Consider the following 13,200-nt stretch of genomic DNA (forward strand, 5'->3'; position numbering starts at 1 on the left):
AAAGTGGATTACACCACCAGGTATCCCAAATCTATACCTTTCGTAATATAAAATCTGGTACAATAGAAAAATAACTCCTCCTGTACCTATTAGGTATCCCCAGTGCTTCTTTTGTAAGAAAAAGGTGCAGGAACTCACATCACAAAGTCAATCACTGTACACACAGCCACACACGTCAGTTGTATAACAAAACATATTGGTCGACGCCCGCAGTAAGCTCTCAGCACGTGACCACAATAAGCACTCAACGAGCGACCATCACAACCAGTGCGGATGAAATACGCATGCATCGAACTCGACACACAAGCAGCCCGCATGCACCGTTTTAATGATTTTGCCGCCGACCTGCTACGCTTGACCGGGCGAATCAAGTCCATGTGGACCAAACATCAAATGTTCAAAAGTTACTTTTAAAACTTGGAAAATCCATCAAAAAAAGGTGCCGGAACTCAGTTAGATAAATCCAGCTTTCTTTTGCAGAAAGAGAAGAAATACTACACAGTGAGTGTCAGCGACATGGAGGTGGTACAGGAGGCCAAAGGAACTGATGAGTTCAGCCAGGGAAGAGGTGTACAGAAAAAAGAGCAGAGGGCGAATGACAGAAATCTGTGGGACTCCTACGGCAAGTGAGGATGGGGGAGGAGGAACCAGAGGTAGCAACAGTGAAGGGGTGGTTGGTGAGGTAGGAGGTGAACACAAAAGGATGATATCATGTGTGAAGGGTGTGGAGTTGGAGATGGTGATCCATGGTGTCAAAGACTGCAGAGGTCCAGAAGGATAAGCAGGGAGAAGTGGCCCCTGGCTTTGGCAGGGAGAAGATAGTTGGTGACATTTGTCAAGGCATATTTTGTGGACTGAAGGGGGTGGAGGCCAGATTGTAGAGGATCAAGTAGGGAGTTGGCAGAGAGGTAACTGCTGAAGCAGATTGAAGTGGTGAGCAAGATGGGAGCAGGCAGTAGGGGAGAGGGTTAGAAGGATGTGAGAGGGGATGGGATTCAGGTTGAGGGTGGAGAGGATAATATAAGAGAAAGCACATCATCACCCATAGTGGGCCAGAAAGAGTACAAGAGGTGGTGACTTGAGGTAGAGTAGAGTGGAATTTTAGGAGTGGCGGAATGATGGGAGGAGGATATTTTTTGTCTGCCTTAATTTTGGAAGCCAGGTTTCTGTGATGACAAGAAGGTTAAGAGTTGGAGATCAGGAGGTTGTGGATAGAAGGCAGTTTGTTGTGGATGGATCTGGAATTCCAAAGAGCATAGGAGAGGGTCAGAGTCTCGCATCTGGAGGAAGCTGGAATAGGGCCCAAGAGGTAGGCATCAGGAGGGAGCCAGTGTCAGATAATGCAGCAGAAAGGCATTGGTGAAAAGCTGAGGGATTGGAGGTCAGAGGAGGCAATAGCGAGTAGGATGACCACACCTGCTTAGTAGGGCCTGAGGCAATGATTCACTTGTTGCACCCACGCTATGGCTCTGTGTAGAGTAATAAATTACGGAACATTCTTTGTTTACTGATACTATGTACAATATTACCTTCTACACCTTATATGACTATTTTCAGTGTTACCTTATATGTACGCATGACATCTGCACAGTGATGTGCCTCACCCAGACTTGCCTACTCCTCCGCACTTTCTCAGATTAATTGGGGGGTAGTGATGTCTTTCCCTTATGGCCAAATACAACAAACTAAATTAATCTCTCATGGTGAGAGAAAAGAGTGAACCAACTACATTACAAAAGTGTACATTACACCACTCATGGGAAACACCTACCCATCTGACAACACTGGTGTGGAAACATTTTTAGTCTGGCATATGGTATACTGAGCGATCTTAATCTAACCCATTTATTATTTTTAAAACATTATTAATATTTTGTTATTTATAATCATAAATATTTATTTTTGTTTTCATTTATGCATGTTTTATCAGTATAAATAAATGTTGTTTATTGTTTGATTCACATTTCATCTCTGTAATTCATTTACATGGTACATGTGAAATTGGCCATGGACTCCGTGCACTGTCCACACCTTCTCTAGCGGCGTCTACTCTACTATGCCTCTTGTGGCTGTCCATACTCTTTCAGAGGCTGTGCACACATTGCTTCATGGGCCCTTTCCATTGAATTCCCCTGGTGGGACCTTCATGCCCCAGTCCGACACTGAACCTGGATGTAAACAATATGAAAGTGAACCCACACTTGTCTACTCTTCTAGACTACATGAAGAGCAGGCACTCTCCCAGATCCCAGGCAGAGGTGAGGCTTAATGACGCGATTTGTGTAGGTAAGCTTCGCCCTAACACACGTTAGGGCGAAGCATTGGCATCAACACACCAGCTCTCACACTTGCCAGCTGACCTGGAAGATCCTGGAGGGGAGCAAGGTAAAGTTGGCAAGTATAAGTAAAGCACATGCATGAGACCTTGATATAAAACACTTTGATACTGTGTATTATTTACACTGCCTAGTTGATAAAACAATAAATATATCTTGTTGACAGTTTGATTATGCTAATAGCTGATTTACGTCCACTATTGCATCATTTACACAAATATTTGATATGAGATAAATATATAGTGATGATACCATACTGTATACAATAAAGCACTCTATCTAGACAGTTCTGTGATAACAATGAGTTTATGTAGAGCAATGCCCTTCACAAGGAATTAACATTTAAACATAATTTTGAGATTTTTAATTAATACTATTTTAATTTCATAATTGTGTCCAACCGTGAAATTTTATTTCCTGTTGGAACTCACAATAATGAGTTGTTTAAGTAATGGTGGTGCAGAATTTGATATAAGTTATGTATTTGTGAGAAGTTTTTAATGTGAGTAAATATTTCATCCCCTCAACTCCTTTAGTTTCCCTATGTCCACAGTGTTCTACAGGGTTTCAGGGATGAAATTTTAATTTCCTGAGGAAAATTGGGTAAAGGAACAGGAATGTTAATATCATAAGTGTTGTCACGATCACGCTCCCAGCTGCCGTGACTTTGGGGTATTTGCTATATGAGGTCACAGGATTCCAGCCCACAGTCTCTCTCTACCTATCACACAGGTTATAGACCTACTGAATCACCCCCAAACAGTGCTCACACCTCACACACTACTGGTCCTTCTATAGCTATGGGCTAACTTCCGCATTTATACCTACACTCTCTGTGCCTCTCACTGACTGTGTCTCTTTTGGGTGGTGCTTGAGAGAATGCCTCCCTCCCACCAAAACTCCTGTAAATGGGAACCCCTTAATCCTGGCACAGCAGAATACCCACTTCCACTCTGCCCTGCTTCCCAGCTATAAAATTCCCTGTCAGTGGGATACACTATGCGATTCTTATCTGGGGGGCTATGGAACAGGACACTCCCCTCCCCTCTCCCTTGGACTCATCTATCTGGGGGTGTAGAGTAACAGGGAGTTTGGGCCCCTCATCTACCTCCTCTAAACTGTTAGACGGCTGACTAGGTAAGTGTGGGCTAGCAGCTGACCCCCCTGTCTCTATAGAAGACTCAGGTGTATGGTCAGAACTCAGATGGAGATCTGAGTGGTGAACATTCGAACTACAGGTCCCAGCAGCAATGCAAGGATTGTTGTCACTCGCTATTTCCCGTTGGTCAGGACTATGTGTCTCCCCAACATTCTCAACACCTCTAGGTACTGCTCTTGGATCATTAAATCTTTCAGAGCATCAAAGGTGGTGATTTTTAACCTTCCAATCCACTGTTTGAAAGAAGTAGACAGTTGGGCCACAAGTCCTGAAAAAATGTCAGAGGCACTGCGTTTTAAATCTCAGACTTTCTGCCTATGCACCTCTGGCGTGATTTTAAAACGCTGCAACAGGGTACTTTTGATTGCCTCATAATCTCCGTCCATCTCAGGTGGAAGATCTTCATAGACTTCTAATGCTTTCCCTCACAAACCAGGGGCCTGATTCATTAAGGATCTTAACTGAAGAAACTTCTTATTTCAGTCTCCTGGACAAAACTATGTTACAATGCAAGGGGTGAAAATTAGTTTTCTGTTTTGCACATAAGTTAAATACTGACTGTTTCTTCATGTAGTTGCATTTTAGTTGTAATATCCGCTGGGCCCAAATAGTTTAGGGCAGCTTGCAAATAAACGTTCATTGCAGTGTCCACACATAATCTATTAGAATCATCCGAAAGTAACAGTGCACTGTTTTGAGAAATATCCACAGTCAAGTCCGCTTGTGAATCCTGGCGGTGCCCTTCCTGGGACACATCTACGACTTGATGCTAATCTCTCTGCACAAGAGCTTCAATCAATTGCTTCTTGCTTTTGCCACTAGTGGGAATTCCTCCATCCTCACAATGTGAAATCAGCGCCTCCTTTGTTATGCGTTTATATGCCGCAGCCAGCTCCTCAGTTATGTTGCAAAATAAAAGATAGAAAAGGAAAACAGAGAGAAGGGAAGGGAACTGCTTTCCACGTATGTCTTTAAAAATAATAATAAGCCTTGAGTTTTGTCCTTGTCAAACTATTGTATTCCTCGCAAGGTTACAATCAGTTTATAATTACATGGGTTAATTGCTTAAACCATGCACTTAATACCCTGAGAAATTAAAGAATCCCACCGCAATGCCACCAATTTGTTACAAATACGCTCCCAGCTACTGTGACTTTGGGGTGTTTGCTATATGAGGTCACACGATTCCAGCTGGAGTCTCTACCTATCACACAGGTTATAGACCTACTGAATCACCCCCAAACAGCGCTCACACCTCAAGTTTGCCACCACTTATTGAATACGGGCAATAGGACCCAATATACTCTCCCACACTGGCACACAGACATCTAGCTATCCACAGACTAGCAAGAACCACACCAGTAAGCAAAAGGTTAACTCCTCACACCTCCAGACTGTTACACAAATGTGAATACAAGCACACACAGCTTGTTAATCAAATCTATCAACAAATCACATACTGGCATTCCAAGGGTTAAGTTGATCGAGCTCTCTTCTTAACAGGCTAATGGATTTGTTAGATTATCAAGGACGCAACATATTAAATTATTTATTTAATATACAAAAGTACAGGGCATACAGATAAAAAAAAATAATGAATAACAATTAATAGATTGACGTGACAAGCAAAACAGCTTAAAATAAAAGGGGTTACATTCAGAATAGCACTTACTTGAGTTGCATAATCTGTGCAATGGGGAATTGGCTAGGAAGATGGACAGCTTATCAATGTGACTTGATTTCCCCAAAAGGTCTGACACCTTGTCCCTTCAAAACACAGGTTTTTAAGCAAACTGAAATAGGACGGCATTCACAAGGGCAGTGTGAATGCTAATGTGGGGGCGGAAATGTCCCTTGGATGTCACCTAAGGCTTGTTCAAAACTATTCCTAAGTTTTGACCTGTCTTAGCTTTTCTCAGATATATCCCAGAGACATAACTTTCCCTTCAATAAACCAGTCATAACTTCCCGCACATTTAAATACCAAACATGATGGAATTTTGACAATATGACATACCTTTTCCAAATATATGTGATTTTAGATGTTCACGGATACCACCCGTACATGTCATTCACAAACCTGGGGGTAAATGTATCAAGCTGAGCGTTTTTCGGCGGATTTGAAAAACCAATCAGATTCTAGCTATCATTTATTTAGTACATTCTACAAAATGATAGCTAGAATCTGATTGGTTGCTATAGGTAACATCTCCACTTTTCAAACCCACCGGAAAACTCTCAGCTTGATACATTTACCCCCTGGTGTGATTTCTGCTCCTCAGTATGGAGTGACACCCGGATTTCCCAAAATATGAACTATGAAGGCATTTTTCCTTTGAAGCTCATATTTCTATATACCTGTAAAATGCTGCCTTGGGCTGCAAGGATGTCCAGCTGTGACCTGCCCCACGGAGTATATTCAGGAGTCCAAGACTAACAGAAAGAGCTCTTTGAAGCTGCTACAGGTGACATGGTTATCTTCTCACATTGGGATGTGCAAAGCCATCAAATACATTTACATCAGACTCTCTGTCTTCACATTTTACACTTTAGCTAAACTTATCAATGGATTCATTTGCTATAACTTATTTACCCTGCAGTTATGATTTAGCCCTTATAAATAACTGTTGACGACAAGTGTGTTCTTTTATTTACTGTTGTCCCTCAAACACACAGCCTGTCTAAAATATAAGCTCTGGCTGCTGGAATCTCCTAACTAGCTGTACATAACTTAATGTGACATTCAGCAGTGCATGGGTAAACCTATCACCTGCAATCCAATCTGCCAACAGCTGTCAGTGTCAGTTATATAAGAGACCAGCCGTGACATTACATTGGCATTGTGTGGCATATTCAAACTTTCTGGCTGGGAATTTATAATTCAGTTACGTAATATATTGCCTCAGAGAGAGAGGGATATCCATTCCTAATGTGCTCTGAGAAACAAGGTTGTTTGTCATAGACCTCAACATTAATTTATTATTTCTATCAAGCAGGATTATTCTATTTTCTAAAATCAATGGAGGTAACATTAATGTATTATTACTATCAAGGGGTTACAAATATATTTTTACTACTTATAGGATTGGGGAAATTATTATTTTATTACACATAGAAATGGAGGCACGACTACTTTATGTGACAGAAACGGGGCATGATTACATTATGACATATAGGAATGGAGGAACACTATTAATAACTGGGCAAATACTTGTAGTACTCATTTGTGGCACTACAAGTGTCTGTATGCACTGGCAACTATGTGCATACTGGTGCTTGAAGTTCTACAAGCATCAACATGCATGAATCACACAAAAGTAGGAATAAATTGGATGTTTCCCATCTTCTTTTACTGGGCAGTTTAGCCTAAACCACATGCAGTTTTGCCTAAACCACATACAATTTATGAGTTTTCAAACTGCCAGGCATCAGATGCAGTTTGAGTTTTCAGGCTCAAACCCGAAGATTAAAAAATCCTGTAGGTTTGAGATGAAAATCTCACCCGTAGTTTGCTGGCTTGAAAACCTCAAACAAAATTATTGTTTAGTAAGTTTGCACCACGATTTTTCAAAGTTCTGTATTTATAGCCTTTTTTTTTACAAAAAGGATGTCAGACAGAAGAGGCTCCTGTAAGAAACGTGCCCATCCTACATATCTCTTCCAGAGCAGATGATACACAATGGCTGTAGATGATTTTTTGGCTTTAAGTATAATTTCCACTACTGGAATGTCCAGACCCTGCTTTTGCTCCTCAATCTTCATTGCCATACTATCTAGCTTCGTCTACAATGCTCTCATTGGCCAATACCAGTGGCCTAAGTGGGCCAGAAAACAAAACTATGCTATTGTGCCACTTCTACCACTGCTCTAATTGTGTGCAAAGCCAGAGAGTAATCATAACTTTTGCCCATTGTCCTGATTTGTGTAATCAGGGCAATGGAAGTCCATACTGACTTGCTCCAGGCTCACTTTGGGGTTGCTTCTCAGGCAGCATGCATAACGTGAACTGGAAACTGTCAAACTAGGAAATCCCTCCGCACAGCTGTTGCAGCTAGTGAAACCACTTCCTACTCATCCTGGGTCAGAGTGATGTACATATACTGGCAGCAAAGCTACAGGATTACACAGACCTTCAGTGGCTCTTTATGAGACTTCTATTGCAGTTGAAGGGGTCCTGTAGTCAAGAATTATGTGTAGGAGCTGGAGTGTAAGTAAACTTAAGTGTAATAAATCATGCTGACTTCCCTTTGACTTACAAAAAAAGAGAGAGATAAATTAGCAGCAAGACTGGATGGTGACATAGGTGTTCAGTGTTTCTATAAAAGGCTCCTAGTGCAGCTGAAAAATATTGAATGGATCCCTAGTAGAATTGTCCCATGTTTGCATATTTACTATTTAGATCATGTTCCAAATGTATTTGTTTTATTTTAACTTTGAGACTTGTATTCCTTATTGAATCATATCTTAATTGGGATAAAACATATTGGGACAATTAGGTCCTTCTAGGATTGCGTCTACAGTGTGAGTTAATATTATGTTGTGCTTTGTGATTGGATTAAATTATTATTGATTGAACATTTTGTAAGTCCTGTTTTTGTTTTCCACTGTCTTGAGTGTAGGGAGTAAATTTGTGCTCACTTTTATGTGTTTTCAATTTGTATATATTTTATGCAAATTAGTTTGCATTTGCTACAGTAATTCACATATATATTACTTTTTTCTATGTCCTCATATTGTGTTTTTCGTCTCAGTATATTTTCTTGACTTACTGCAAGAACAAGGTTAAGTGGAGGGAACAAATTCCAGATGAAAGTTTCATTTCAGGGACTTTTGCCTGAACTATGTAGACCTGCGCAAGACATCTTTAAGAAAAAGCTATTTCATTTGGTTTTCTGATGAGTTACCATCCATTCTTTTGCTGGAAGATCACATCTGTCCACAATTTTTCAAAATAACTCGGTATTCAGATTGCATTCACATCTGTTGAGAGTATTCGTGCTTAAGAAATCTGCCATAATGAGACTACCTAGAACGAAGAGAGACTAGATTGTTCTTCCCACACAAGAATTGGTTGTTTGGGAAGTGGATGACTGGAACTGTGCTTGAAATGTTTCATGAAGCTTTATTTCTTTCCACGGCAAATCACAACAAAGTGTAACAGGCAATTCAAATTAGTGTGAAGTCTTCAAAGATGGTTGATGGAATGAACAGTGAACTCATTACAGTTTCCACTAACTCCTTATGCTAAAATAAATGTCTCTCAATGCATTTCTTTGAAGTATATGATTGGATAAGTTCTTATATCTAAAAAGGTACATTTCCCTCACTTTAAGCATCTATTTGTAAGATTGATGCATATGTACTAACCTTGTAAACTCTGTCACAGAATTAGCGGGTGATCTTAGGATCCCCTGAATCTGCCGGATTTGGCACAATTCAACCCAAGGGCGTGGAGTCTAACGAAACAGGTGGTCTTCACCAGGAACCCCGCAAGGAGGTATGGTCTTAGCAGCCCCCGTCCCGCAGGTCATGGCCCCTACCAGGTAGATCAGATTGGGAGAGCAGAGAGAATAGCCGGAAGCTGTACAGTAGAGTAGGTGGCAATGGAGTTACCGGAACAGCGTGGATGTTCAATGTGGTCTGCGGACTGAACTGTAGCTGAACACTAGAGAGGAAACTCAGGATAGGCAGTGTTATGTATGTCTAGTCACTATCCAATGAAGATTGTCCACTTCAAATAGTGTGGTTCCAAATCACAATGCGATTTAATAGCAATAAGCAGCAGAGTAACAATTCAATAAAATAAATATTACATACGCAGGCGCCCTGGATCCAGCATAAAGTCATTCAGTCCTGAAGTCTGTGGTTGAGAAGAGTGTCTGCTGGCACCAGAGCTCCTGCTTATATACAGTTAGTGATACAGTGAAAACAATAGAGTTGATTTGGCATGTTTCCATAGGTTCAGGCTTCAGAACAGTCCAATGAAATGCAGGTCATTGGCCAGTTCAAACGATGTCCTCCAAGGGTGGGGGTCAGCTCTCCAACAGCTGCATACTAATCTTCCCGCCAAATGCTGGTTCAAACTGGTCTATTTGCATTACACCCACAATACCATTCTGACCATTTATTTCCTATAATCCATATCTTGCATACGCAAGGTGCGGTCTCTTAGGAGATTGAACCAGGCGTCTGAGGATAAATAGGAGATTAGAATGATACTAGACACGTTATATTTCCTGTATCCTGAACCTTAGATCTCAGTAAAGTATATTTAACATTATAATATTTAACTATAAACTCTGCTACATTTCATTATAAATAACTATGTATTGGAACTATTTTTAAGGTGAACTAATTACAAGTGTATGTGTTAGTGTAAATGTTTGTATAAGTGTTCGCACACGTGTTGTGGTTAATTACGCTCCTCCAGGCTATTTTCATAATTTCAGACAAAGACAATCAGATTGAAAGATATTCATTTGAAATGACCATATCCAATTATTTGACTTTAACAGCAGTAATGGAGTCACTGGAACAGCGTGAAAGTTCAATGCAGTCTGTGTACAGGAGATGCTGAATTGTAGCTGAACACTAGAGAGGTAACTCAGAATAGGTAGCAATGGAGTCATTGGAACAGCGTGGAAGTTCAATGCAGTCTGCGGACAGGAGATACTGAACTGTAGCTGAACACTAGAGAGAAAACTCAGGATAGGTAGCAATGGAGTCACTGGAACAACGTGGAAGTTCAATGCAGTCTGCAGACAGGAGATGCTGAACACTAGAGAGGTAACTCAGGATAGGTAACAATGGAGTCACTGGAACAACGTGGAAGTTTAATGTGGTCTACAGACAGGATTCCAGGAGCAGGGAGGAAAAGAGCCAGGTCCTACCACTTAAAGGAAGTGAGCACAAAGAACAGGCACCTGACAGCTAGCTCAGGTGCTTTAAATATCTCTTCAATAGATTTGGGCAAATGAGGGATGAGCGGGAGGTCTTAAAAAGAAGAAATCAAGATGGCATCCGCCATCAGGAGGATCCGGCCGCGATTGCTGGGACTTCTGCCTGCCTGAGGGAGGTAAGACCACAGGTACCCGCTCGCGGGGCCGGCGTGTGACACTCTACTTATCTTTCAATTCAATAAACTATTTTCTTTAATTATCTGAAACAAGTCTTGGGTGCCTCTTTCTTTAAATCCCTCACAAAATGCACCAATATAAAACATTTCTATGACCTTCTTCAGATATTTAAATGAGTTAATTAAAAGTAGAATTAAATATAAAAATGACGTGTTAAATAAAAAGATAGAATTTCATCATTTGTCATACCCTCCTTTTAGACCACTAAAAATTCGAAGGGACTGAGTAATTAACGGAAGCATTCTCAGTGCAACTTGCATAACGTAATATACGCAGATACGTACCAAGATCAATTCAGTCGCAAGTCTCCTATACAACATAAAAAAAGACAAAACAGACACCTTCATCCAACCACAGAAATCATATGCAGAGGGCAACATGGACTACGGACTTTAGAGAACACTAGAAATGTCTGTATACAAATAGATCAGTTCTGTCGAGTTGCCTAGTGTTGAGATAACTTGAGTTTATTTTGTAATAACTATTATAATGAGTATACTTGGCAGAAACATTCTTAGGTACATACCACATTATTTGGATTATCATTATATATATTTATAAATTATTAAGAATTAATAAATAATAATATTAAGTACCGTATTTCCCCATGTATAGGACGCTCCACTGTATAAGACGCACCTATATAAATCATGTGAAAAAATTGAGGATAAACATTATCCTCAATTTTTTCACAGAGTATTTGTGCAGCTTATACAGTGGAGAGACTACGCTATAGTGAATTCTGACTTACCCTAGTCAGATGCTTCCTCTGTCTGGTAAAGTCTTCTGTCTTCTCTCCGTCTGATCCTGATGCTGGAAACCCAATTAAGGTCCTCTCTGCGATGTCCGGATGTCCTTTCAGGACCTCAAGGTCCTGAAAGAATGCCTTTCAGGACCTTGTCAAGGTCCTAAAAGGACATCCGGACATCGCAGAGAGGACCTTAATCGGGTTTCCAGCATCAGGATCAGACGGAGAGAAGACTCTACCGGACAGAGGAGTCATCTGACAGGGTAAGTGCTACTACCCCTGTATAAGACGCACCCAGTTATTAGACCCAAAATTTTGGGGAAAAAGGTGCGTCTTATACATGGGGAAATACGGTAATAGTAATAATTATTATTAACTGTCCTACACAGTAAACTCGAGGTTGCTCAATTAGGAGTCACTTTAACTCAATTCATCAGAACACAATGCAACTAAAATCTACTACACTGAACGATTTATTCTAATTTTGAATCTAAAATACTATTCAGAGGAGATGATTTTGTATCAATTACCAGGGATTTTGTTTTACTTGATTCACACTAACTATGTATTACGCATGACTGAACTTCATGTAGGTAACCAATAATGTGTAATTTTAGCATGGCTTTGCAGCCATGGAGTATGCTTGTGCTTGTAGTAATACTAATATTTAAAAATTTAGGGACTTTAAACCTGGATAGAATGGGACAAACGTTTATTAGATATTAGCTTATGTTCTAAATGTTCATTCATCATGGGCCAAATTTACATGAATACACATTTTCATTTATTTGTATTAAAAAACACTCACACCAATGTAGGTAACAATTTATTTATTTTTTTATTAGCTAAAACAACTAAAAAAATTTAGCATAATAATTTTCAAGCATCTTGACATGTTTTTTTATTTTTTTATTTCTTAAAAATATATGGTGGGGATGGGAGAGATTCAACTGTATGAGTGTGCCCTTTCAAGGTCGCGGCCCAAATCTGGCTGTCTTCTTGAGTGGTGTAAAAAACAAAAAAAAAAGGAAGATTTGCAAGCTTAGGTCATTTTTCCAACATATATCACTTCTCTGGGTGTACCTGGTATAACCATATGCCAGGATCAGCAGAGCTGTGAAGTGTTACAGAACTTGCAACTCTGCAAAGAATCATGGTATGCTAAACACACTATATATATATATATATATATATATATATATATATATATATATATATATATATAAATATATATTTATATTTATTTATTTATGCACACACATTCACTGAAAGTACTTACGTTCTCCAAAAGCCTGCACCTCACAGCCCTCCTCCTCTCTGGCCTGCGTGGCCTCCTTCCTCCACTCTGGCCTCCTCCTCAGATGGTCTGTTGGAATAAATATGACCCACAAGCTGTTTTACACATCCCTGTTTTACACTTGCACAGATATAGCTCTATAATGTGATGTGATATTGTGACAGATGAGCAAGACATTACATGTTCTATTTGGGTAAGCCTTGTAATATGTGAAGTTAAACTTAGTACCAGTTTGAACATTGCATAACACTAATCTAACACTTAAGCTATCATCTGTATTTATGAAATCTGATTATTAAAGAAATCACTTCTGATCTCAGACCTCAGCTCCTCCAAAGTTGTGGTTGCCTCCTCTGCCTACCCTCCAGCTCACCCTGCTGAACCAATGACCCCTGCTCCTTCTCCCAAGCCTTCCACATCACAGGTGACCAGAAGCTGGTAAAAAAAAAAACACACCTGCCAGCAAAACAAAGTGATGTAAATTTTATTTTTTTTAAATTAAATCTGATGTGTATTTTATGTAT

General features: G+C 40.0%; 1 protein-coding gene across 2 annotated transcripts in view; it reads right to left on the minus strand.

Moving 5' to 3' along the window:
- LOC142141462 (protein-lysine methyltransferase METTL21C-like) overlaps positions 1 to 13,200 on the minus strand; it is a 113,202-nt gene that overhangs the window by 72,788 nt on the left and 27,214 nt on the right. The window contains exon 2 of one of the 2 annotated variants that reach the window (XM_075199971.1): positions 12,659 to 12,745. The exons of the other annotated variant lie outside the window; for it this stretch is intronic. The gene's annotated coding sequence lies outside the window, so the exon portion shown is untranslated. The remainder of the gene's footprint in view (positions 1 to 12,658; positions 12,746 to 13,200) is intronic. 2 annotated transcript variants of the gene reach the window in all.

This window comes from Mixophyes fleayi, chromosome 2 (genome assembly GCF_038048845.1).
Source record: "Mixophyes fleayi isolate aMixFle1 chromosome 2, aMixFle1.hap1, whole genome shotgun sequence".
NCBI classification, from domain to species: Eukaryota; Metazoa; Chordata; class Amphibia; order Anura; family Limnodynastidae; genus Mixophyes; species Mixophyes fleayi.